This window comes from Mesocricetus auratus, unplaced genomic scaffold, assembly GCF_017639785.1.
Source record: "Mesocricetus auratus isolate SY011 unplaced genomic scaffold, BCM_Maur_2.0 Super-Scaffold_100023, whole genome shotgun sequence".
Taxonomy (NCBI): domain Eukaryota; kingdom Metazoa; phylum Chordata; class Mammalia; order Rodentia; family Cricetidae; genus Mesocricetus; species Mesocricetus auratus.
The window spans coordinates 20046418-20072231 of record NW_024429204.1 but is presented as its reverse complement, the minus strand read 5'-3'; the positions used below and the strand labels follow the sequence as shown (position 1 = coordinate 20072231).

Genomic DNA, 25814 nt, shown 5'->3' with positions numbered 1-25814 from the left:
CACACAACTCAATACGTACCCACACACAAACACACACACACACGCTCACATACACAGGCACACTTACATACACACATACATACACACTCACATAACACATACACACACGCTCACATACACAGGCATACTTACACACACATACATACACACTCACATAATACATACACACACTCACATATACACACATGCACGCACGCGCACACACACGCACGCGTGTCATTGGAAACTCACTCACAGCTCATTCATTCCTCTCAGTCCCTCCCTCTTTGTCAAGTGCACGGTGTCAGTGTCTGTTCAGATATCAGGAAAGAGACCCTCGCTCCCTGCCCTAAGAGATCTATACTGCATGGAAGAGGAGACTCAGGCTCCAGATGCTCTGAGGTTGTCAGTGATAGGGAGGGAACAAATGCAGTCTGTTACGTCTGCTGGAGGGGAAGGCAAGGTCAACCTGAACCCCTAGGGAGAGGTCAAGGTGGCCTTTGATTCCACATCTACATCTCGTGTGTCTGTACTGTTCTGTGTTGAACACCTTTACTCTCCTGTTTTCTCTGAGCAATAATCTTATTAAAAAAACACAATTGTAGATGAAGGCCTATTTTGGAACAGTTAATTCCTGATCAGTTAATTCACCCCTCCCCCCACACACACCAAGGAAAAGCTACTGAAGGAAGAATTCCAGCAGTTACCATTGTGTCCGAGACACGTCCATCCCCAGGGCCAGGGGAGGAGTGATGTGTTTCTAAAGCAGGGAGAGTCTCTGAGACTGCAAGAAGGAATCAATTCTCGCTCTGTGTGTCACATACACAGATAAATAAGGCACTATCAAATGTTTAAGACGGGCCTGCTCAGATTTACAACCCATCAAATTCTGCTATCAAAACATTTAGAGAGGCCGAGACGCTCCTGGGATTTGTTATATTGACAATCCCGTTGTAACCTTTTCATTTCCCTCCTTGCGGGGGATCTGCACACGCTCCGTCTTCCCGGAGCCCGGGAGCGGTGTGCTTTCTCTGCTCCCCAGGCACGTGGCGGGGTGAGGCAGAGCTTTTCAGAGCTGTTAGGTTCTGTCTGTCAGATCTCCCCTCCCTCCCACCCCAGCTCCCTCCAGCCGATCCTCTGCATCCCAAAGCCCTTTCATCTCCCCCTTCATCTCAAAGTCTCAGGATCAAGGCTGAGAGTTTACATTTATTCTCAGACCGAATGCCCTCCACAAAGCCGCTCACTCAATAGCAACGCTCGCACAAAGAACTGCGCAGGTCCAAACCACATCCACAAGCGGTGGTTTCCTACTTCTTTGCCAAGGACCCACAGGGACAGGAGGCTGAAAATGGCCCCAGACGCATATAGGTTCTAAGCTCTGGGGCATGGGAACCTTGCCTTGTATGGAACAAGGGACTTTGACATTATTGCTAAGGTTCCTGAGATGGACCAGCTTTTCCGGACTAGGTAGGCCTTGCATGTGGTCACAAGTGTCCTTCTGAGGAGGGCAGAGGGAGGTATAACAGTACGGAGTTAGGAGAAGGCAGGCAGCGGGGAGAGGAGGAAGTGGCCATGGGAGCAAATTATGTTCCCATGGTTTGAAACAGGTGTCACAAGCTAAGGAGAACAAGTTGACCCCCAGGATCTGGAAGGCTCAGGAAGGACTCTCTTCTGCAGGGTCCTCAGAAGCCTCATCCAAGGGGGCCTTCAACCTCTGACTCCCAGAAGTTTTTGAGCCACTAAACTTATGGGGACATTGTTTTCTGTGGCCACAGAAATGAACCCAAGGGTATGCCGAGCTTGCCCAACTTCCTGTGATGTTCTTTCAGGCTTGCCCACCTGAAGAAGCCCCCTCCCCAGCCTGTAGGCCGAGCAGAGCAGAGGCCAGGCTCCTGCCAGTCATGGTGGCACAGCCTTTGCTTCACAGGATTGAGCAAAGAGCTGGTGGCTGCTGTTCCCAACCCTGCTTGACCGGAACCACGGAGCAAAACTCTGTGACTTTCAACCTCTGCACGCTGCCCCCATAGGGACAGTGGGTGTCTCGGTCCATAGTTTAGGAAGACAGTCTTCACAGAGATGTGCCCTAGCTTGTCCTGTCCCCTCAGTCTGCAGCCAGCCTCGCCAGTCATTTCTGTCGTTTCCCAGCAGCCTTTCACGCTGGACAGCCTGCCTTATGTGTCTTGGGCTCTGGCTCACACCCCATCCTCTCCTAGTCCCTGATTTCCCCAGAAAGATCTTTGGAAATTGGAAATCAGATCTGACATATACCCTGTTGCTCAGAACACTCCATGCCCATAACAGCAGAATCTTGGGTTCAGGACTGGCCTTTCATCTTGGAGGTTCCTCGGGAGAGGCGTAAGGCAGCTAGGGTAGGAACCCTGAAGACTTCCCATCAGTCAGTGCCTGGGTGTGTAGCTGGAGCCCCGGCTATAACCCTGTGTGAGGTGCCTGCTCTATGAGGTGGAGGATCTCGCTTGGACGCCTTAGAACCAGATGGGCTTCTATGCTGACCGGACAAATACTTCTCTCATGTCCTGGGGCTCTGGAGAGGTGCGAAGGTGTTGCTGGCCGTCTCCTGCCCATTTCTTTCCCGCATCCTTTCCTTTATTCCTTCTTCAACTCCCAGCTTTACGTTTAAACTTTGGCTTGTGTGTGGAGGCCACTCCTTTGGAGCCACTCACGTGGTTTTGTTCTTGTTTTTATGAGGCAGGGCTGAATTGACTCCGAGGCCATCTTAAATGGGCAGACCAGAGCCTCAGAGGTGTCACAGCCCACAGAAAGGACCGCAGGTCAAGAGGCTTTTGGCAGGTGGCCTCTGGCATCTTAGGGGAAGACTGAGTTGGGCCCATCCAACCAAAAGCAGCTACCAGGCTGGGGTAGCTATGATTATACCTGGACCAGCTTTGGGCTGGGAGGTGATGGCGTTGGTGGACTTTGCTGAATGGATGTCTTGGTGAGTGCATTAAGCCTGGAGGTACACCAAGGCCTGGGAAGTGTGGTGCACACGTTTTCCCATTTGAATATTCCCTCATCTTCTCTATCCCCAAACTTCCGAGGGCTGTCGCCAACATGCTCAGATTCAGCATAAAGGAGGAAGGAAAAGCCCCCTTTGTATGGTCATTGTCATCAGAATTCTTGCCCTGCCTGGCCAGTGTGGAAGCACTCTAGAAAGGTATGCTTTGCATTTAAACTTGGAGAAGACCCCCACCCCCACCCCAGGCCAGCCCATTCCTGCACAAGTCTCTTTTTGCATCTCTGAGCAGTCTTGAGAGCCACTGCTCTCCTGTGGGAAGTCTCCTGTTCCTTTGGGCCCGCGGCCCTCGCTCCTCTGCATCAGCACCAGAAATGATGCTGACAGGAGAGACGCCCCTCAGCCCTCTGCTGCGCTATCTGTCACAGAGCATTTCCACACACATCCGTTTGTATAAGGCCCAGGCCCCTGCTCACACAGCATGGGGGGAATGCTAGAACCTCTCTCTCTCTCTCTCTCTCTCTCTCTCTCTCTCTCTCTCTCTCTCTCTCTCTCTCTCTCTCTCTCTCTCTCTCTCTCTCTCTTTTCTTTCCCCACAAAGCCCCCGAGGGAGGCTGAGGTGGATTTCTGCCAGGATCCATCTCAGAGCTTCTTCACGCCCGCTCGCACAAGCAGCAAACAGGAAGGCTGGCACCATCCTCATGCGCAGGAGACACAGTGCTGAGCCCGCCCGCTGAACTGGAACAGAGACCGAAACCTGGCCCTGCCTTAGAGAACAGGCAAGGCAAAACCGCCCAGGGCATCGGCCGAGGATAGCACACAGATGTGGAGGGACCTCTGTCACTGTGTCAGCCACAGGAGGAAGTTAGGAAGGCATTGTGACCGTTAGCTTGTTTGAGAAAAAAAAAACACTTTCAAGGACAGAAGGAGTTTTCTCACCTTCTTGAGGTGAACAAGACATGAACACCCACAAGGCTGCTTTGGGAGCCGAATTAGGTGGCTGACTGAGACAAACCATGTGACATGACCTGGCGTCAGATGATAAAGAAGTGTCCTATCTTTAGGACAAGCCAATGATCGCCTGACCTCCTGTTCTTGGGGACCCCAGACTCTGTCACCTGGGATGACAACACAAGGCCACTTGGAACATTCCTTCCTGCGCTCTGTTACTTGTTCATGACCTTCCAAATGGTTCCGCATGAGCTGTCTCGCCCCATCACAGGGATAGAATGGCATCGATTCCCGTCACGGTGAATTAGCCTGGTTTTGATTACCATGACAAAATGCCCAAGACACAGTGCTTTCTAAAGGGGAGAGATTTGGGGTCACAGTTCTGGGGATCAAAGGTCAAGGGGCCACATTTGGGGACAGCATTTTCCTCATTCCACTTCTTCCTCTTTCTCTCACCATTTCTTCCTCCCTCCCTCCCTCCCTCCCTCCCTCCCTCCCTCCCTCCCTCCCTCCCTCCCTCCCACCCTCCCTGCCTTCCTCCCTTTCCTACTATGTGGTTTGAGACAGGGTCTCACTCATATAGCTTGAGCTGGCTTTGAACTTACATCACTATGTAGCTAACACTGGCCTTGAACTCCTGGTCTTCCTGTCTCCACCTCCTAAGTGCTAGGGTTACAAGTATGCACACCATGCCCAGCTATAGTGACTTAAGTATCCAGAGGCCTATCAGAGTCACCTGTAATGCTGTCTCTTTCCCAGTGGGCACTGTGTTTTCATTCCCATACCTTCCCCAACCCAGAGCACGTAGGCCTGACAACATTAACCACACACCATCATGGCTGCTCTACATAGTGTGTGTCTCCTGGGTGTCGAACACAGATTACAGAAGACGGGGCCCGGCTAGAATTTTATTTGGCCCCGTAAGAATTTTGTTTGGCAATTCTCAGGTTTTATAAGGGATAAAAACCAAGTGCTCCATCCCACAACCGTGTACCAGACCCCACCCATCTCACAGCCGTGTACCAGACCCCACCCATCTCACAGCCGTGTACCAGACCCCACCCATCCCACAGCCGTGTACCAGACCCCACCCATCCCACAGCCGTGTACCAGACCCCACCCATCCCACAGCCGTGTACCAGACCCCACCCATCCCACAGCCGTGTACCAGACCCCACCCATCCCACAGCCATGTACCAGACCCCACCCATCCCACAGCCGTGTACCAGACCCCACCCATCCCACAGCCGTGTACCAGACCCCACCCATCCCACAGCCGTGTACCAGACCCCACACATCCCACAGCCGTGTACCAGATCCCACCCATCCCACAGCCGTGTACCAGACCCCACCCATCCCACAGCCGTGTACCAGACCCCACCCATCCCACAGCCGTGTACCAGACCCCACCCATCTCACAGCCGTGTACCAGACCCCACCCATCCCACAGCCGTGTACCAGACCCCACCCATCCCACAGCCGTGTACCAGACCCCACCCATCCCACAGCCGTGTACCAGACCCCACCCATCCCACAGCCGTGTACCAGACCCCACCCATCCCACAGCCGTGTACCAGACCCCACCCATCCCACAGCCGTGTACCAGACCCCACCCATCCCACAGCCGTGTACCAGACCCCACCCATCCCACAGCCGTGTACCAGACCCCACCCATCCCACAGCCGTGTACCAGACCCCACCCATCCCACAGCCGTGTACCAGACCCCACCCATCCCACAGCCGTGTACCAGACCCCACCCATCCCACAGCCGTGTACCAGATCCCACCCATCTCACAGCCGTGTACCAGACCCCACCCATCCCACAGCCGTGTACCAGACCCTACCCATCCCACAGCCGTGTACCAGACCCTACCCATCACACAGCCGTGTACCAGACCCCACCCATCACACAGCAACTGCCTTTGCGTGGCTAACTTGGAGGCTTTTGTAGGGCCCTTTCTTCTTTCCTAAGGAGTTCTTGTGACGGTGGACAGCGGAGGACATCACATGACCTCCTCTGCATTGTTCTCAGTGGCAGGAAGCTGTGGACTCCTTTTCAAAGGAGGCGGCGGGGCCTGCTGATACTTCTGCACCACAGCGTCAGCGGAGTAGACACAGCGGAAACTGAAGAACCAGCACTACCGAGGCTACAACCCAGAGACCTGACAGTCTACGGCTACTTCTACTTGGTCCAGGAGGCACAGGCTATGTAGCAGCCTGAATGAAAATGGACCCCATAGACTGAAGTAGGCCCTCTGAATGTGGGCGACAATTATGTGGCTTGATCTGTTGGGGGCGGTGCCTGGCAGTGGGATCAGGACCTACTCCGGGCATGTGAACTGGCTTTTTGGTGGGATGCCTTGTTCCCTATGGTGGGATGCCTTGCTCAGCCTTGATACAGGGGGAATGGGCTTGGTCCTGCCTCCACTTGGTATGCAAGACTTTGTTGACACCCCATGGGAGGCCTTGCCCCCTCTGAGGAGTCCATGCAGGGCAGGAGGGGAAACTGGGGTTGGTGTGTAAAATGAAGAAAAAATGTTAAGTAAAAGAGATGGTCCCCATGGACTCATAGGGAGTGGCATTATTGGAGGTGTGGTCTTGTTGGAGTAGGTGTGGCTTTGCTGGAGGAAGTGTGCCACGAGGGTGGGCTTTGAGGTTTCAGGAGCTCAAGCCAAGCCTTGTGGTTCACTCTCTCTTCCTGCTGCCTGCCTATCTGGATGTAGAAGTCTAAGCTACATCTCCAGCAAGCACCATGACTACCTGCATGACATCATGCTTCTTACCATGATGGTAATGTTGGACCCTTCTCCCATAGGGACTGCTGACCAGCTTGTGACTAGGAGCAAGCATATCCTGCTCCCCTCCTTCCAATTAGGCCTGTATGCAAGTTCCTGTTTTCTGCCCATCCTTATTGTCTGAATTCAAGTTCCTGTTGTCCGCTCATCCTTATTGCCGTTGGGTCCTGGGAACCTGAGCTTCTGACCTTGGTAGTTTACCACTGTGCCTGCTGACTGGTATATAATGCTCCCCTCTTGTTACAATAAATGCCATTCTCCTTGCAAGAATGACCTGCTGTCTTTTTTTTTTTTCATTTCAATCCTTAGTCCCTCGCCCGAATCCTTGAGAAGTGTTCTGCCTGTATGGGCGCTACATATAATGGACTAAACCTCTGAACTGTGAGCCAGCCCAAATTAAATGTTTTTCTTTATAAGAGTTGATGTGGTTATGGTGTCTGTTCACAGCAATAGAAACTCTAAGACAGGCTATGTTGGATCTTCTAGTCTGTCTGGTCATTGGCTGTTCACTGACAGGCTAACTGGTAGGTTCATTCACTAAGGAAGTATGTACTAATATCTAGGGCTGAATCTATCCCTGTACCTTTTTAGGTACTGGGGTGGCCCCTGGGGCTTGTATTTGAGAGAACCTTTTTGTTTGTTTGTTTTTTCAAGACAGGGTTTCTCTGTATTGTTTTGGAGGCTGTCCTAGAACTCGCTCTGAAGACCAGGCTGGTCTCGAACTCACAGACATCTGCCTGCCTCTGCCTCCCGAGTGCTGGGACTAAAGGCGTGCGCCACCAACGCCCGGCCTGAGAGGACCTTTGCTCTCACCCAGGCTTGGGACATGATCCTAGAGACAGCTGTGATGGCAGGAGACCAGGATTTGTTCACCACACGTTATGGGTTGATCTGTGTCTTCTCAAAAAGGAAAGCAGACAGACAGAATTAAAGTAAATGGGTTCCAAAACAAAACTAAAAGTCACGAATCTGGGAAAGTTACTGGTATCGCTGAGGGATGCCTTTGGTAGGGCCGAGGGTGAAGATTAGAGAGGTTGTCAGGGACAGAGTAATCAAAATACATTACATGCATGTGTGAAATTATCAAAGGACAAAACTAACATAAAAAAGCTAATATTGAATGAGGAAGTCCTAACCCCCAGTGCCTCAGAATTTGGGTATATTTGAAAATAAGGTTTTCAAAACTGTTAAATGAAGTTCATTTAGCGTGCTTTCATCTTATATGGCTGGTGACCTTTCACAAAGGGGAATTTGGGTGCAGAGAAAGATACACAGAGAGGACAAAGGTGGAGAGAAGACATGAGGAGGACAGCCATCTACAAGCCAAGGCAGGGTGAGGCCATCGGAAGGTGGAATTTTGCTATGGAGCTGTCAGAGAGACTGTAGACTTGCAAACATTTCAATTTTGAACTTCTTGCCTTCAGAATTGGGAAATAATTCATTTCTTCTAAGCTACCAACTCTGTGGCACTTTGCTTTGGCGGTCCTAGGGAAATCATCTACCACCCAAGCTTCCTTGGTGAGGTCAGAAACTGACAGATGACCCAATATCCACTGTGCCGCAAGGAAGCCCAAGCTACCTGTGTGGAGCAAGTGTTCTCCTGGCCCCAGGATGTTCTCACCCCACCTCAGTGAAGGCCTCCAGCCTGCTGGGGTGTAGAGGAGCCATGACACCATGAAGTTTCCCACAGAAGACCTTCATGACGTAGTGGCCATGCATTTCATTTCAGTTTGCAACATCCAACTTAAAACAATAAGTACTATTTTCACAGTAACTATAATTATGTTTGTATCTCTGTGTGGGTGTGTGCGCGTGGGCACAGGTGCCTGTGGAGTCCTGAGGAAGGGACTGGATAACCTGGAATTCCAGGGGGTTGTGAGCAGCTTGGAGCAGATGCTGGGGACGGACCACAGGTCCTCTGCCGGAACAGTGTGTGCTCTCAACCACTGAGCTGTCTCTCCAGTCCTGCAACATTAAGTTCTGGTGCAGGTTATCACACAGCAACAGTTAATGTGAGCAGAGACAGAGCCGGGGAGTGCCAAGGAGCGTGGAGTGTGTGTGCTACATCTGAACTTGGGGACTGTCAAGGTCCGATAGATGCTGCGTTAGCCACTGTTCCATGACAAAACATCTCACAGAGACCCCTTAGTGGGGGAAGGGTTTACTTGGCCCTATGATTTAGAGCTTGCAGTCCATCATGGAACGGGAGGCATGGCAGCTGGGCCAGCTGTCTGTGGCTGCAGCAGTATTGGTTTCTCATAACCAGAAAGCAGAGATGGGAACTGAAACAGAGCCTGAGACCTATCCTTAGTGATCTCCTGCTGCCAGTTATGTCTCCTACCCCAAAGGTCCCAAACCCCAACAGTGCTCCAAATATTGGGGACCAACCGTTAAAACACATGGCTCAGTGGAGGCGTCTCATAGATGCTGGAGAATGGTTGAGGCAGGCTGCATCTGGTGGGGTCACCTAGCTGGCCATGTCCGGGGATGAAAGACAGAGTGACCCTCACAGTCACTGTGCACAGCTAAGCTCCGTGCAGGCCACTATGCATCACAGGTCATCCCTGAACTCCACAGCCTTTGAAAGTAGGTGATGCAAACTGAAGCTTAGAAATATATACTAATTTCCACAGAGGATCAGAGCTGGGCAAGGCTGCCTGGTATTTGAACCCCGGGGCTCTAAGTTGTGCTTTCTGAAGCAACCCATAGGTGTTGAAGCTGGGTAGACCCATGTAACATACAAGAGTGTGCACAAGAGGAGAGGAATCTAGTTAATGGAAGGTACCCCCGGGAGCTGGGGAAGTAGCACTGTTGGTACAGAACTTGTCCAGCAGGCAGCAGGCATGGGGTTCCATCCACAGCACTGCATAAACTGTGAGTGAAAACCCAGAACTCAGGAAATGCAGGAGAGACGGAAGTTCAAAGTCATCGGTGGCCGTGTAGTGAGTGTGAGGGCAGCCTGGGCTGCATGAGTGACTTAAAACAAAACAATGATCCAATCAACAACCAACCAACCAACCAACAGCCAACCAACAACCAACCAACCAACCAACCAACCAACCAACCAACCAACTAACCAACCAACCAACCAACCAACAGCCAAACAACAACCAACCAACCAACCAACCAACCAACCAACCAACCAACTAACCAACCAACCAACCAACCAACAGCCAAACAACAACCAACTAACCAACCAACTAAACAACCAACCAACCAACCAACCAACTAACCAACCAACTAACCAACCAACCAACCAACCAACAGCCAAACAACAACCAACTAACCAACCAACTAAACAACCAACCAACCAACCAACAGCCAACCAACAACCAACCAACCAACTAACCAACCAACTAACCAACCAACCAACCAACAGCCAAACAACAACCAACTAACCAACCAACTAAACAACCAACCAACCAACCAACAGCCAACCAACAACCAACCAACCAACTAAACAACCAACCAACCAACCAACAGCCAACCAACAACCAACCAACCAACTAACCAACCAACTAACCAACCAACCAACCAACAGCCAAACAACAACCAACTAACCAACCAACTAAACAAACAACCAACCAACCAACAGCCAACCAACAACCAACCAACCAACTAACCAACCAACCAACCAACAGCCAAACAACAACCAACTAACCAACCAACTAAACAACCAACCAACCAACAGCCAGCCAGCCAACAACCAACCAACCAACTAACCAACCAACCAACCAACCAACAGCCAAACAACAACCAACTAACCAACCAACTAAACAACCAACCAACCAACCAATAGCCAACCAACAACCAACCAACCAACCAGCAACCAACCAACCAACCAACCAATAGCCAACAACCAACCAACCAACCAACCAATAGCCAACCAACTAAACAACCAACCAACCAAGCAAAAAAGGAGATGGGGAGCAGGAATCTATTTCTCAAAATGGTCACTGCACGGTCCGTTTAGCAAATACACATCCTGAAAATCTACCAGTGTCTCAGAATTGTGTGGGAGCAATGGGTGTCCAAGTGCTCCTGTGGGGCAGATATAAGGCTCAACACCTGCTGACTTTGGACATAGGTATATCTAGTGGGGGGTAGTTGTCATTTTTCTTCCACTTCGGTAACACTTAAAAAGCAATCCTGCCTGTCTTATTTATTTTTCCCCTCTTTTCCCTTTCCTTCACCCCACCCCCTCTTATTTCATGAACTCCCAAGTGGAGTTGCCATTCTTTCCATAGCAACACACTAGGATACCGACACTGCTTTGTTGGAAGAATCCTGAGACCAGGGACTCGGGAGACGATAATGTCGGGTGGCTGTGGGGAAGGTTTCTACAGCTTCCATGCCCTCAGTGAATGCAGAAGAGGCCTTGGACAATTTCAAGAGGTACAGCTGTTGTCACCCCAGTTCCCTGATTCTATTACACACTGAGCATATGCCTGTTGTATCCATGGGAGAAAGTTCTCGAAGCCCGACCTATCACAGTTTTTTTTTTTTAAAGTTTTCCCTCCCTTCTACCCACTGTCTTTGAACCTTCTTGAGAGTACAGGAGGCAGCTCAACCTGTCCCCCTGTCCCCCTGTCCTGCGCCCTAGCTTTCTTGACATGTAGTTGACAAATAAATATCATTTGTATTTGCAGTGTACACTGTGATATTTCGACACAGACATGCCATGAAGTCAATCGGCATGCCCAGCTCCCCGCCATGGTTACTGTTTTTTCCCCCCTCTTTTGCAGTGAGAATGCTTACAGTCTGTGGATGGAGACACCAGAAGGTGGTGGTCGGGGGTGGGGGAATAGGAGAAAGGAAAATGAACCCAGGGCCTGGCCCTGTGGTCGTCTCTCTCAATTATCTCCTATCCATCATCCTCCCAGGGGTCCAAATTGGAGGAGGAGCGAAACTCCTCCATCTCCCTAACAAGAACCTGAACCTCACCCATGAGTCCAGAAGGTGCCTCGTGTCAGCCAGGACTCCAGTAACACGAAGCTGGGACAGGTCAGTGTCACACTGAGTTCGTTATTGTCCAATTGGCCTCCGTGTTGCTCATCTACCTCGGCGGAAGGCAGAAGAGCCAGGACCTCCCGCCAAAGGTGATGAGCAGTAATCAGATCAAACCTGCCCTTGTTCCTTCCAACATGACTTCCTGCTTCTCATTTCTATTCTCTGGAAGAGACTGCTGTGGGGAGCCGGAGGGCACGCAGCGTGGAGAGAGGCAGGCAGTCATTAAAAAGTAATACCTTTGAAGAATATGTAACGACACGGGGACATATGCACATAATGTCAAGTGAGAACTGAAACTACAGCACGCTGTGATCCCAGTTATGTGCCCGAGAGAAAGGCGCGCTGCAGAGACAGAAGCCAGTGGTTTCTGGAGACCAAGGGTCAGAACTGACTGCAAGGCAGAACAAGGGGACTTCGGGTGTGGAGTGACACGAGGCAGAGTCACCCTGCATCTTGATTTTGGTGGCGAGTCTTCAGCGACATGATTTGTTTAAAGTCACAGAACTGTGCATGAAAAAGCATGCATCTTATTGTCTGTATCCCACATCTAAAGGAAAAAACTTGCACCTGCATGCCATAGGTCTACATATACACACACAAATACACAACCTACGATTTCAACTTTTATAAAAGGAGCTATCGAGAGACAACTGATAACATGGTTGGTGTTTGTGGGTAACTGGTTCTAGAACCCCTGACAGATACCAAGGAGTATCAATATTTCAGTCTGTCACATAAAACTCTATTTGCATAGTACTCACAACACCCTCCTATTACTTTAATGCCCTATCTATATTACTTCTTAAACCACATGCCCTATAAAGGTTATATAAAATGTTTTATAATGTGTGTTTGGGGAATGACGAGGAAAATAGTTCTGCATATAGTCAATACAAAGGCTATTTTCTTTTGTATATTCTTGGTTTGTGGTTAGTTGGACCCATAGGCATCGGAGCCAAGGCTGTGGAGGGCTGGATGTGTACCTGTCAGCCACACAACCCGACATCCATCAAGTTGAAAGACAAACACGTAAAACCATGCCTGCAGTGACTTCAATACTCCTTGCAAGGCTGGGGGGAGGCTGTCTCAGGAGAATCTGATGGCGAGGGCCCTCCCTGCCAGGACCTTGGTGGTGGGATCTGGGTGCCCACAGCCCAGGAAGCTTTTGACTCTTTCGACAAGCTCCGATCCCGTCAGATGAGCTGACAGGCTTGCTGGGGAGGGAGGGGGGGTCCTACGAGCACACAGGCCCAGGAGTGAATGACTGCTTACTCTGTAGCTTCCTTTCCTCCTTCCCTGTTCATCCATCCTCCAGCTCAACACCCCATTGGTCAGTCAGGCTCCATCCTTCCGTCTCTCCATGAAGACGGCCCTCAAACGCATTCTCTCATATTGGCTACCTCAAGCGCGGCGCTAGATTTTCCTTTCGTCTTAGGGCCCATGGCGGTCATGAACAAACAGCTGGAGAAGGGCAGCTAATAAAATTCTGCCTACATGATTGAGACAACCTAGGTAGGTAGGATACAGTCTCTAACGTGGGAACAATAATCCCTGTGTCTCAGTTTCCTCATTTGTCACATGGGGACAATGATGGTACTAATTTCACGTGACTCCGAGGAGTAAATGAGCTTAACAAGAAACACAGGATAGGTCCTCGGTTCAGTAAGATCAGAGCTTAAATTTGACTACCAGTTTTATTATTACAAGTTAGATGAGCTCAGGCAGGAGGAGCTGAGTCCTGAGAGCCATGAAATGAGAAAAACAAACAAACAAACAAAATTACCATCACCACCAACAAAAAATTATAGTCATTTCCAATGAGGGGATCTAGAAGGTCTCATAGTGGAGATAAAGTCCTAGTGAATTCCTTGGCTTTACTAGGCAGGACCTGTACTGTGATTGATTATTGATGTCTGCTCTGGGCAAGGAAAGGACAGTGTGTGTGTGTGTGTGTGTCTTTTCGGTCTGTTATGCTTGTTTTAGGATTCAGACACATCAGGAATCGTGACAGGATAGGCACAACTGTAATTTTGTGAGTCTGAGGCCCTGAGGAGTTATCTGGGGGAAGTAACATATCCTTAGAGAGGGACAATGACTTGACTTGAGGACTCTGGGTTTTAGTCATCAGATGGAAACACAGTTCTGACAATGGCCTGTTTGTTGCCTGATCTTTATCGGATCAGCCTTTGGCCCAGGTTCCAGGGATCCACATCTGCTTCCGCGAGGAGGAAAGAAAGTGAGACAGACAGCTGTCTCAGAAGAAAGCTGGAGTCTCATGGTAGACTACAACAGGGATGGGCTAAGGCAGAAACCATCTCCACACGCACGACGGCAGCATCCCCTGGGCTGAGGTGTGCTGAGCGTGAGGGCTGTGCCCGAGCATGGTGTGGATGTTGTGTGGCTCCTGGGGCAGGGTCCGGAGTCCAAGCGCCCTTATTCTGGACGGATGAGGGGTGGTTACTTGGCACTCTGTAGAATGTGGAGAGCTCCCGGAGGACTTCCAGAGATAAGGGCTAGGAGTAATCAGGGCCTGAAACTTCGTACAGTGAGTGGGGACCAGTTCCACGGGCAGTCACCAAACCTGGAGCCTGAGGCTGGACATCTCTAGAAGCGTAGTTCCTACATATACACGATGTGGGACCAGTGATCTTACTGGGACCCAGGGCTGTTTCTGGTTAGGAGGTCAGAGGCAGAGGCTACCTAGAGGTAAGGAGGAGCCACACGAAATGGTACCATCTCGAGGGGCTGCCCTGGCTGGGAGACTGGGGAGGATGGGGGCTGAGGGGAGGACGGTGGTGGGCATGGAGCTAGGGGTGTGTGTGCCCGAAAAGTGCCAGGAGGAAACACGAGTGCCAAGAGCAGAGACTCTGTTTTGTCACCATCCTGTTCTGTTCCTGGTTGCTGGAACTGCGTGCCGGCGGCGGAGGGACGGTGCACGGAAGATTGCCAGAAGACAGGACAGACAGCTGGAAGGAACGAGCCGGGATTTCGCGGAAGGGAACCGCTCCTGGTGCCTCATTGAGAGCCACACATGAAGGAAGCCCCGTTTGTGCTTCGTGAAGGCAAAACAACTTGCAAAGCAAGGGGGCCAACCGACCCAGCGAAGAACGAAGGCGCGCGCACACCCGCGCACTCAGAAGGCAGGAGCCCAAGAGGTGTGTTGTGTCCCCGGCCCCGGCTTTGAAAGAGCCCTTCTAGGGAGAGAAGGAAAAGAGAGAGGAGAGGCCCCAGAGCCGCTTTCACTGGCTTGAAGTGGGAGACACAAAGCAAAGGCACGATCAGAGCATTCCCAGGATGCAATGCAACTTCCTCCTGGTGCTGGGGAGGAGACCCCTCTTAACCCTGGCCCCTGTGCTCCTTCCCAGCTCGCTCTGCTCAAAAAACGCATGGCTGGAAGATGCATAGGCCAGGTCGCCGTGCCCAGCAGGAACTCCGCTGTGAATGATCATCCTCCTCCTTGTTCTTGTCTTTGCGGCCTTGCCAGCAAGGAGGAAAACAGGGCTAAAGCCAAGATGAAAGGGCCTGTAATCTCATAAAAGAGTCGGACAGTGCTCTGAAAGCCTGGGAGCCGGCACCTGCCTTTCCACTTCAAGGCAGGCAGTGTGAGATTCACTGGGCCAAGAGGCCTGCCTGTCTGCCCTTCCTCAGGTGCCTGGACCCGGTCGGCAATGCTCTGGGCACCAGGACTAGTATAACCCACTGGTTGCAGGAGGATAGCAAGAAGACCAACTATGAAGTCCTTAGCATCCGGGACCTGCTCTAGGGAGGAGTTCGAGACTACAGTCTCCACCATCCCTTTTCCTGTCTGCTGTGGCAGTACTTATTCTTTACCAGTGTCTTTGAGATGGCTGGTACGGTGCGTGCAGAAACTAGCCGGTGTGGCCAGCCAGCGGTACCCAATGCTCTCACAGAATGAGACCCCACCAGAACCAAGAACACGGCTCCATTTCTGATCGGATGCTCATAAACCATGAAGCTTCCATTGGCCCACCTAGGCCACAGGGGGGGGGGTGTCTCGTCACCCTGCGCGAGGAGAGAAAACCTGTCTGGTGGCATGAACCCAAGAAATCAGAGGAATAAACTAGCAGATGGTTCTCTGAGTACAACCCCCCAAATGATCAGAACAGAGTTCTAACAGATTCCTTACGACCTATTTACTGCTTCCCCAAAAACATAGTCCCGGAAGAGACCCGGGCAGCGAGCTCTCCAAGGGCAAAGAGAGCAGCTGTTCCTTCAGGTGGTAGAACCCCAGGAAATTCAGGAGACTGAGGCAAGTGGGGGACAGCTAAGCTAAGGGCAGTCACTCATTCTCATGGTATGCCCAACTGTGCCTGCAGAACTGCGGGGTTTTGCCTCTCTGTCTTATTTCTGGAAAGACATCCGCACAGGAAGGCATGGTGTCAAAAGGAACCAGTAGCCCCAAGTACTTGCTGCTCCTGGTCCCTACTCAGGGGCCACTCAGGGGCCACATGAGGCAGGTCTGATGTGCTTTGAACCTGGGGTCCAATTAGACAGTGTCTTAGTTCATAGTCTGTTGTTATAAAGAGATATGGCTGAGTACTGTATAAAAAAAGGGGGTTTGTTTACCTCACAGGTTTAGAGTCAGAAAAGCCAACATCAGGTTTTCATACCTGTTGGGCTTCTGGCAAGGGTCTCCCTGGCTGCGTCGCAACATGGCTGATCAGAAGAATGGGGATGATGGCTTCATGTAGTAGGGGTCTAGCTGGTGGGGTCTAGCTTCATAACTGCTTTTGTGGTAATGGAGGTGCCCTGTGAGGTCTGCACTAATTCTCTAAGAGGGTAGAGACCTACAACCTAGTTACTTTATACTAGGTCTCCGATCTTAAATGTTGTACTGCCTCAAATCATTGTACCGGGCTCTAAGCCTGGTTCCCAGGCCTCTGTGAGACATGGTGGGTGGGGTGACCTCGAAGCCTCAGCGTCGGCTATGTAGGACTCTGAGATGTTTAAGGCCATGCAGTGCGGTGGTTCTCACCCTCCCTGAGACAGTGACCCTTTAATACCGTACCTCATGCTGTGGTGACCGCCAGTCATAAAATTATCTCGTTGCAACTTCAAAACTGTCATCTCGCTACTGTTATTAATTGATACCTGATGTACTCTACCCCTGTTACAAGGTCGTCTGATAGCCAGATGGGGTCTCAAACCACAGGTTGAGAACCATTGGTTTAGAGGCAGGTAAGCATCACCATCAGAAGCTCTCAGAACCAGTGGGAAGAGCAGAGACTTCTAGAAGCCTGGACAGACCCAGTGGAGACCTGGATTTGGAGAAAGCAACAAGAGAAGACAGGATGTTCCCGGGGGAGAAAACACCGAATTACTTAGGGCGGCAGGAGGTCTTAGAGGGAGATGTGCCACCCCACAGCAGCTTCTCCAGGGATGACTCAGGCATAGAGATGGAAAGACCTAGGATGACACAGCGACAGAGAAAGTCTCTTCTGGTAGAAGGGCCAGAATTCTCGGTAAGATCTATGCTGGGTGGAAATCCACTGTTTCGGCGGGGAAGGGATCTGCTGTAGGCTTTAATTAGCCGGGGTTCAGGTAAGTGTGGATCTTGGAGGCGACAAACTTGGGGTAAAGAGTTGGAAGAACCCGCAGCCTGGACTCCCTTGTGTTGCTCTTGTAAACGGCAGCAGCTTGCAATGAGGCTGGGATGAGGCCGGGGTCGAGCAGGGTGAGGGCGTGGCTGGAAGGTGCCTGCCTGGCAAGCCCCTGGGTTTTGTGAGCCAAGGACAAACGCCATGGGCTCCAGCTGTCGCCGACTGTCTCCTTCTCTCCCGGCACCACCATTTGTTACAGTGACCTCGGCTTGAGGGACTCAAGTGCTCCCAGTGCCTTTCTGTCCCCTCCGGTTCAGTGCACGCTGCCATCTCCACCCTGCCAGCCTGGCGGGGAATTCACTGCCAGGCTGGGGCAACCAGGTGAAAACAGCGGCTCCCTGTGCGGCTGGCTGCCCGCCTGCTTCCCGACTCCCTTCTCTGAGCACCTCAGCCGTGCCGAGGCCTTTACTTGGAATGCTCTAACAGGTGGTCTTTGCTCCCGAGTTCGAGCAGAAGGGTGGTAAGAACACAGACAAGAGAAGATACATCGGCTTGAGTTCTGTGAAAGTAGGCAGGAGATCTCAGCTTCTGGAGGATGGGGCCTGTTTCCAGAAACAGCTAATTCATAGAACTGATGGTTCACTGGACTACTGGGCGCCGTGTATACATTAGGTTCTCTACCAATACCGGGTGGCGTCAACACTTTCTTTGTCCTGAGAGGATCGGGGAAGGAGGCGTCTGGCTCAGAAAAGAGACACAAGTGACCTGAAGTGTCCACCCCGCGGTTGTCATATTTAAGCTGTCACTGCAGATACTACCCAGACTTTCATATGCATCTCAGAGCCCACGGGATTTGGTCTGCTGAGGTCCCAAGACCTGGGCCTTCTCTTTCTTCGTGCTCCGCTCAAGGAACAGCGAAAGTGCCGGAGATGGCGGCTGACTCATGCGTAGGCCTTAGAGACAGCTGGAGTTGCCGGGAAGCCTCTGGGGCAGGGCGCAAGCTCATGAACTCTTTCCCTCAAATCTCTGCCAGCCGGGTGGGCAGACTTCCACAGGACTGCCATTTGTGGCACAGGAACTGCTAAGAAGCGCCTGGAGTAGGCTTTGGAAGAACTAGGTTCAAACCCAAGTCCTGGTCACACAAATCCTTGCATACAGTGTTCCTGGCTGCATTGTTTTCAATAGTCAGAAAGTGTCTGGCCAGTGTGTATGGCTAAACCTAGTACGGTCTATACGCACACAGAGACGTCCTCCTTGGCAAAAGGGACAAAACACCCACGGGCGCAATAGCGCGTGCCGATTTTAGGATGCTGTAGCAAGTGACACAAGCCAGTCACGAAAGAGTCCATAGGATCTGATTCCACTTCTGTGACATCCAGGACGGGCAGGCCTACAAGGGCAGAGAGAGCTTTGGCCTCCAGGAGCTGGCTGAAGCAGGGGCTGTGGAAGGAGCCAGGCTGCGATGCTAATGAGGACAGAGCTTCTTTCTGGAGTGATAAAGGTCTTCTAAAATTAGGGTGGCACTCACACAAACTCTGCATATTAAAAATCACTCGCCAGCACATCCTCAATGGATGGATTTGATGACGTGGATGTGTTCTGATAATATGTTTCATAAAGGTGCTATAGTCCCGAAAGCCTGGGTTTCTCCCACTTCTTGGTATTCTTTTCATTACGTATAGGGTCCAGAGGAGCTGGATTGCAGGCAGTTGTGAGCCGCCAGATGTGGTTGCTGGGAACCGAATTGAGGTCGTGTGGAAGAACAGGGCTTGGTCTTTGCCACCGAGTCATCTGCAGGCCTCCCGACTGACCTTTATGAACCATTTCTTCAGCGGAAGGCACGTCCTTTCTTCCTTGTGTTCTACTCTTGCTGGAAGATGGCTGCTTCCTCTCTGGTCCTGCCCCGCCAAGGAACCAACGCAGCATCGAGAGAGGGGCTGGGGGTCTCTTCATGGGCCACACCTCTGCTGTGAGAAGCAGAGGTGGGGGATGGAAGAGAGGGCACCATACTTGAGTGTGAAGGGTGTGCTCGTGCGTGTGTGCGTGTGTGCATGCATGTGTGTGCGTGTGAGTGTGTGCATGTGTGTGTGCGCGTGTGTGTGCGCATGTGTGTGCGTGTGTGTGCGTGTGCGTGCGTGCGTGTGTGTGTGTGTGTGTGTGTGTGTGTGTGTGTGAGCACAAGCCTGTGTGTAAAAGCCAAAGAGAGAAAAACAAAGCCCATCCTCCCCTGTAGCCTCTGTAGCATGTTCTAATATCCACTAGCCTCATACCATTTGGGAAAACTTCTCGTCCTGATTTAAGACCAGGATGCTGTAGCCAATCCAGCGTCCTGGGCCGGCACTCAGAGAGTTCCTGTGTGGGTTAGAAGCTCGGTGGCCACTGTGGAAGAAAGGAAGAAACATCTTGGCTGCCTTCTCACTTTGCTCTGGGTCCTCACACCACGGAGCTCGCCTTACCCGGGACAGCAGGTTCCACAGCTCACTAAAGACTCTGATTGGCTTTAGAAAACGCAGCACGGGGCGGTGGGGGGAGGGGGGGAGACGGGATGGGGGAGGGGCTGAGAAAATGACCAGTCAGATCTTTTCAGAATTCAGCCCCTGCAGCCTGTGTGGTGACACCGGCCAGCAATCCCAGGCTGGGGAAGGAGAGACCGGGCATCTCAGGTTCATTCGCCAGGAAGCCTAGCTTACCTGGCAAGCTCCAGGCTGGTGAGAGATTCTGTGTCAAAATACAAGAAGGCTGATTCCCATGGGCTGATACCTCCGTTAGCCCGTGGCCTCCACATGAGTGGCAGTCGCACGTATGGAAAACACCCGTGGCACCAGTCAGCAGAACGCTGAGCCGATGAACACACAAACCACTGAAGCACCCGCCCCAATCCTACAGCACATCCTGTGCGTTCTGAGCCAGTGCACTGAGCCCTCAACTTCTGGGTCTTCATCTGGAGAACCAGGCTGACACCAGGACTTCCTTTGGGAGCTGTGCTGGGGCCTGGAGATCCCACAGAATAGCCGGGACGGAGCTTGGGATGGTGATCAGTGCTTTCCCTGGGTACCGCTTCTCCCTACCGCGTAGGAGGGAGTACTGGGTTTCTAGGAGCCCAGAAGAGGTGCTGTGCCCAGCGGAGAGGGACAGAAGGTGTCCGACAACAAAGAGTACAGGGCTGGTGTGTTGCAGGGGAGGGAGGGCAGGCGTTTTTAGGGGGTAGAGTGGGATGGTCCTGGGGTGGTGAGCAGGATTTAGGCAAGACAGGACCCATCTTTAGAGACCACAGGAAGTAATGAAAACCTGGCAGAGGCAAGATGTATACGGTGGCTTGTATTACAGAGTGACGGCGCAGGGTGTGGGAGTTAAGAATGCAGCATACCTGGGCACCTCCCAGCCGTCAGCCTTGGGTAAGAGAGAGACTCAGGAGGAAAATCAGGTTGCGGTGGGGCAAGAGAAAGGGGGGGCAGGAACAAGAGGAGGCTCCCGGTGACTGAGTAACTATGATGCATATTAGAATTACCTTTAGAAACGCCCAAGTATACAAACCGGCAAACAGTGGCGAGTTGTCCGAAAATTTGCCTCCTTTTTTTTTCCCTGTTATTTGTTTTCAACTAAACTTAGTCCCTTTGGTTACTGAGCTCACATCATATAAGCTCTTCTAAAGCCACCCTGAAGGTGAGCTCTAAGCCCCCGTTGGCTCAGGACCACCGGTTTCTGGAACCCAAGGGAAGATGGTTTAAATTATAGGACAAGTCAGAACTAAGTGGGTTGTGGAAGGGAGGGAGCCGTTCAGGAAACCTGAGACTGTAATTCATCTTCCAGCCCAGCCAGCCCAGGCAAGTTCCCAGCTGCCCACAGAGTTCAGGGAGGCCAAACAGACACGCTTGGAAACAACACCAAGAACCACCCTCATTTTTGGAAGATGTGAGCCAGTCTTCTGATGCGAGTATTCTTAAAAATTAATTCTGGAACCCTCAGTCTCTGATGCCCGGGTGCTGTGAGGGCATGGGAGCATTCGTTACAGCTTCAGATCGAACTGAAAGGAAATCAGCGACGGCCAGGGCGTCCCCTTCCCATAGCCTACAGGGCTACACAGAAGTGCTTCCTGGGGTCACACCAGACGCCCATCCTCCCTGTGTGTCCACAGCTGCCAGCTGAGGAGTCATTTGTGTCACAGTGGCTGGGAAGTGTCCCCCAAAGGCCGTGTGTTACATTAGGCTTAGTGGCCTAATTCTATGGTGCTGACGGAGGTGGTGCAGTCTTTAGGAGGTGGTGGCTTCTTGGAGGAAGTTACGTCACTCACCCCTTCTTCCTGTTCCTTCTGAGAGGTGACCAGCTCTCCTCCACCACGCTCCCTAGCACCATGGGCCCATAAACAACGGAGCCCAGGGACCATGGCCTGAAACTTCTGGATTCAGAAGCCAAACATCTTTTCTCCTTTAAAATTGATTTTCTAGGGTGTTTTGTCACAGCAACAGAACATTGACTAACACACATGCAAAACTTCTGGGTCTTTGAATTGATTTACAGTCACAGGCCAGGCAAGGGTAAGGATACAGGCAGCTCTCCTCTCTCTCTCTCTCTCTCTCTCTCTCTCTCTCTCTCTCTCTCTCTCTCTCTCTCTCTCTCTCTCTCTCTCTTAAAATTTATTTAATTTTACTTTATGCACATCGGTGTTTTGCCATGGGTGTCGGGTCCCCGGGAACTGGAGTTACAGACAGTTATGAACTGCTATGTGGGTGCTGGGAATTGAACCCAGGTCCTCTGGAAGAGCGGTCAGTGCTCTTAACCACTGAGCCACCCTCCAGCCCCATCTCTTGTTGGCATCTCCCAGCCATCTGTTCTTCAATCCTATTATGACAACCAAGGCAAACTCCTAAACCATCTGGGGATCCCACAAGAAATGCAGCACGAGGCACTAAAGCCAGTTTGGTTGAGATAAACAAGTAAAAATAATCACCCACGTCCGCGATGCCGTCACGGGCCTGGAGCTGGGCTCCTCACTGCCTCTGTGGCCTCTTCGGATACAGCTCTTCTGAACCGGATTGCGACAGGACTTTGATCTCATGTGGTCTTCAGGGCCCATCACGGGGCATGGCACTGTTTTCTAGATGAGAAGGCCTTACTCTGACAGACTTGAGAGCTCAGGGCATCCAAACAGAATGACAGGTCAGCCCCAGTCTCGTGCTGGATGGGCACCTTCCAGGGAGATTTGCCCGCCTAACTTTTCCAAGGGGTGTCTCAGTTTGAGGAAAGCTACACTGTATCTGCTAAGTGCCATTAGCCACTCAGTGGTCATCCTCGGAGTTACCAGACTGACGTCGTGGTGTTCCGATGCTGGTGTACGGGGCTGGGGGTTAGCCACGAATGCAGGCGTCTTGAAACGCATCCTGGCAGGCACAGGTGGACTATGGTAGTTCTCTGAGTTCAAGTCTATCATCTTTCTACCGTCTGTCTGACTCGATGACGACAGGGCTGTCAAATCTTCTGTGACAGCCCCACAGATCCCCAAGGCTCTGCTTGTCTTAGCCTCCCAGTCTATTCTCTGTCCTTTCTATTGCCCCACCTTCTGTCCGTCCCCTCTGTTTGGGGGATGAGCTCATCTGGTGAGGTTTTTTTTTCTTATTTGCTTTGTTTTTCAGTTCTAAAATGTCCACAGTGTTCTATTATATATTCGATGAGCTTTTTATATTTGTTCACTTGCTGGAAGTGTGCTCATAATTTCTCACTAAAGCGTTTTTTACAACGGCCACTTCATAACGTTCGTCAGCTATCTCCACCGCTATTCTTGGGTTGCATCCATTGTCTCTTTCTAGCTCATTGTGGGATCTTCCCAGTGAATTTCACTGAAATTAAAGCCGTGTTATGAAACACGGGATCTTCTTTAACCCTTCCGTTCCGCTGACGTTCTTAGACGTTCTTCTATGAGAAGAAGAGAGTGTGGCCAACGCGTGATTCCCAGGTGAGGCTTGGGGTGCTCATACGGTCTTCGCGGACTCTCAATGGGTACATCCTCGCTGCTCGGAAGGGGTGGGTGGTCCTGTGGTTTCCGCTGACAGGCCCAGTCTGGAGCAGTTGTGCTTGCTATGTTTTTGTTCTCATTCGGTCCTTATTTGTGCACCGGCCCGAGGGGTCGAGCCTTCTGAGAGGTACTGACAGTGTCCACTCTCTGCATTGCTTTACTTAACCTGCCTCTCTGTCACCACACTGGTTGAGGAAAGAGGGCAGATGGTGTGTGTGGGGGGCTTGCCACAGCCTAGGGAGGGTGGAAGACTGGCCTCCTCCTCCATTCAGCCTTTCCCGGTGGAGCGAAGTTTAGGCCATGGTTTTCTGTGGGGTATCCGGAACAAGACGGTACCGTCTGAAAGTCTTTTGTGTTGCTGGGTCCTCTGGTTGGACACAGGAGACGTCTTCCCCCCTCCTTTGCTTAAAAAATTGTGTGTGTGTGTGTGTGTGTGTGTGTGAGAGAGAGAGAGAGAGAGAGACAGAGAGAGAATGTGTGTGTAAGAGAGAGTTTAGGTGTGAACATGCCACAGTGTGCATGTCACAACAGGAGAGGACCACTTCAGGTTTGTCTGTCAGCCCTTGCCTTTCAGCTTGTTTGAGACAGGGTATCTTGTTCTTTGCTGTGTGGGCCGAGCGAACTGGTCTGAGAGCCATGAATAATTTCTAATGTAGCACACTTTTCTAATGTAGCACACTTCTCACCTCTGGCCCTGGTTTCTGGTCAGTTAGCATCAGCCGGGGATGGGGGTGGGGGCAGGAACAAATCCCTTTTCATCACCAGGCGTGATAGGGGAACCTTATCCAAGGGAGATAACGTCATTGACCTAGGCCAGTGGTGCTCAGCGGTAGGTAGTTTTCTCCCTCTGGGGAACATGCCACAGTGTCTGGAGACATGTTTGTTGTCACAAGGTGAGGCTGGGTAAGCGCTATTGGTATCTAGTCAGAAAAGGCCAGGGATGCCCCTGCGGTTCCCACAATCAATGTGGCGACAGTCCATGCAATAACGTATCAGCCAATCCACTAAATCAGAGGCCGAGGCTAGCCAGAGGCTAGGCATGGACCGGTGCTTTGAAAGAGGAAGCGCCCTCGACAATTAAACTGGGCTTTCTGACAGTTCCTTCTCAGAGAGCAGCACAGGTCGTCGGGGAGAGAAGGGAAGGAACGACCTCTGTCAGAGTATGGCCATTATTTTAGAAGCTCGTTGTGCAACTGTGATTTGAGACAGTCTAAGCCCTCTTCCCTCTACTAAGGTGAAGCTTCCCAGCCCGCTCCCCCAACCCACAGACTCTCTTGGGTGGAGGAAGTGGGAATCTTCAGGTGATTCCCACAACACTGGCATTTCCCTCAAGTCTTCCCAAGTAGGAAATCAGGCTGGGAGACTCGATGAGGTCCCCAGGCCATGGTACTGGGCTTTTGATAATGCACTTTAAAACTCTGAACACAGTTAACAGACACTAACCCTGCCACTGTTTAAAGTTTCTCTGCCTGCCTGCCTGTCTGTCTCTTTGTGTGTGTGTGTGTGTATGTGATATGTATGTGTGTGTATATGTATGTGTGTCTGTGTTTGAGTACGCACATGCGAGTGTGTGTGAGTATGGGTACACACGAGCCAGGGTGAGCCTGTGGAGGTCAAAGGCCAACTTTAAGTTTTGGTCGTCACATTCCACCTTGTTTGTGACGAGGTTTCTCCTGTTTGGTATTGCGTATGCCAGACCAGCTGGCCTGAGAGCTTGGGGCGGGGTTCTTTTGTCTCAACTTTACATCTTATCGTCGGAGTGCTGAGCTCGCAGACTGGACCCTGGGGTTACAAACTCAGGTCCTCAGTTCTTTAACCACTGAGCTATCTCTTAATAACTAAGAATAAACACCAAATCTAAATGGATGGAACTAGAAAGAAACTCAACCTGAGTATAACATCCCAGACCCAGAAAGAGAAATATGGTATTTATTTATGGCATTATTTATATGTGGATATAAGTTGTTAAGTAAATGCTAACAAAGCTCCAGTCCATAGAACCACAGAGGCTAGGTACAGAGTAAGGGGCTGGAAGGCACATATAGATCTCATTAGGAAGGGAAAATAGAACAGATAGTTATGGATGGATGGGGGCTGGGCCATGTGAGGAGGGGAAGGGGAAGAGAGAGATGAAGGAGGGATTAAGGGGAGAGACAGCTAAAATTAAGGACCATTTGAGCAGTAGTATGGAAACCTAATACAGTAGGAGCTTCCTAAAATGTATATATATGTGAAATTGCTGAATAATGGGGCGGCCAAGCCCCGACGGGACATCTCTTGTCACCAAATGAAGCTTCCAGTCTTAAGATTGGATAACATTTAATTGAGTTGTTTTTTGCCAAAGGAGCCTCATGGGAATCGTCAAATGACCCAGGCTGCTGTCAGGACTATAGGTTGCTCTCCACAAATGGAGCGCAAGGCTCTATTGCTGAAGACAACACCTACACAACTCACTGAACATTGAGTCGAGCTGGTGCCTGCATAGAACTCCTATGTTCTGGTGTCTTGGGTACAGGAATGCTCTCTGCACCTTACC

At 51.2% G+C, this 25814-nt stretch overlaps 2 protein-coding genes across 3 annotated transcripts in view; one reads left to right on the top strand and one right to left on the bottom strand.

Annotated features, from left to right (window-relative positions):
* The window catches only part of Derl1 (derlin 1), a 93402-nt gene extending 86435 nt beyond the window's left edge, over positions 1–6967 (top strand). The window contains exon 9 of the mRNA XM_040730351.1: positions 5935–6967. The gene's annotated coding sequence lies outside the window, so the exon portion shown is untranslated. The remainder of the gene's footprint in view (positions 1–5934) is intronic.
* Zhx2 (zinc fingers and homeoboxes 2) overlaps positions 1–25814 on the bottom strand; it is a 153095-nt gene that overhangs the window by 27603 nt on the left and 99678 nt on the right. The window lies entirely within an intron of this gene.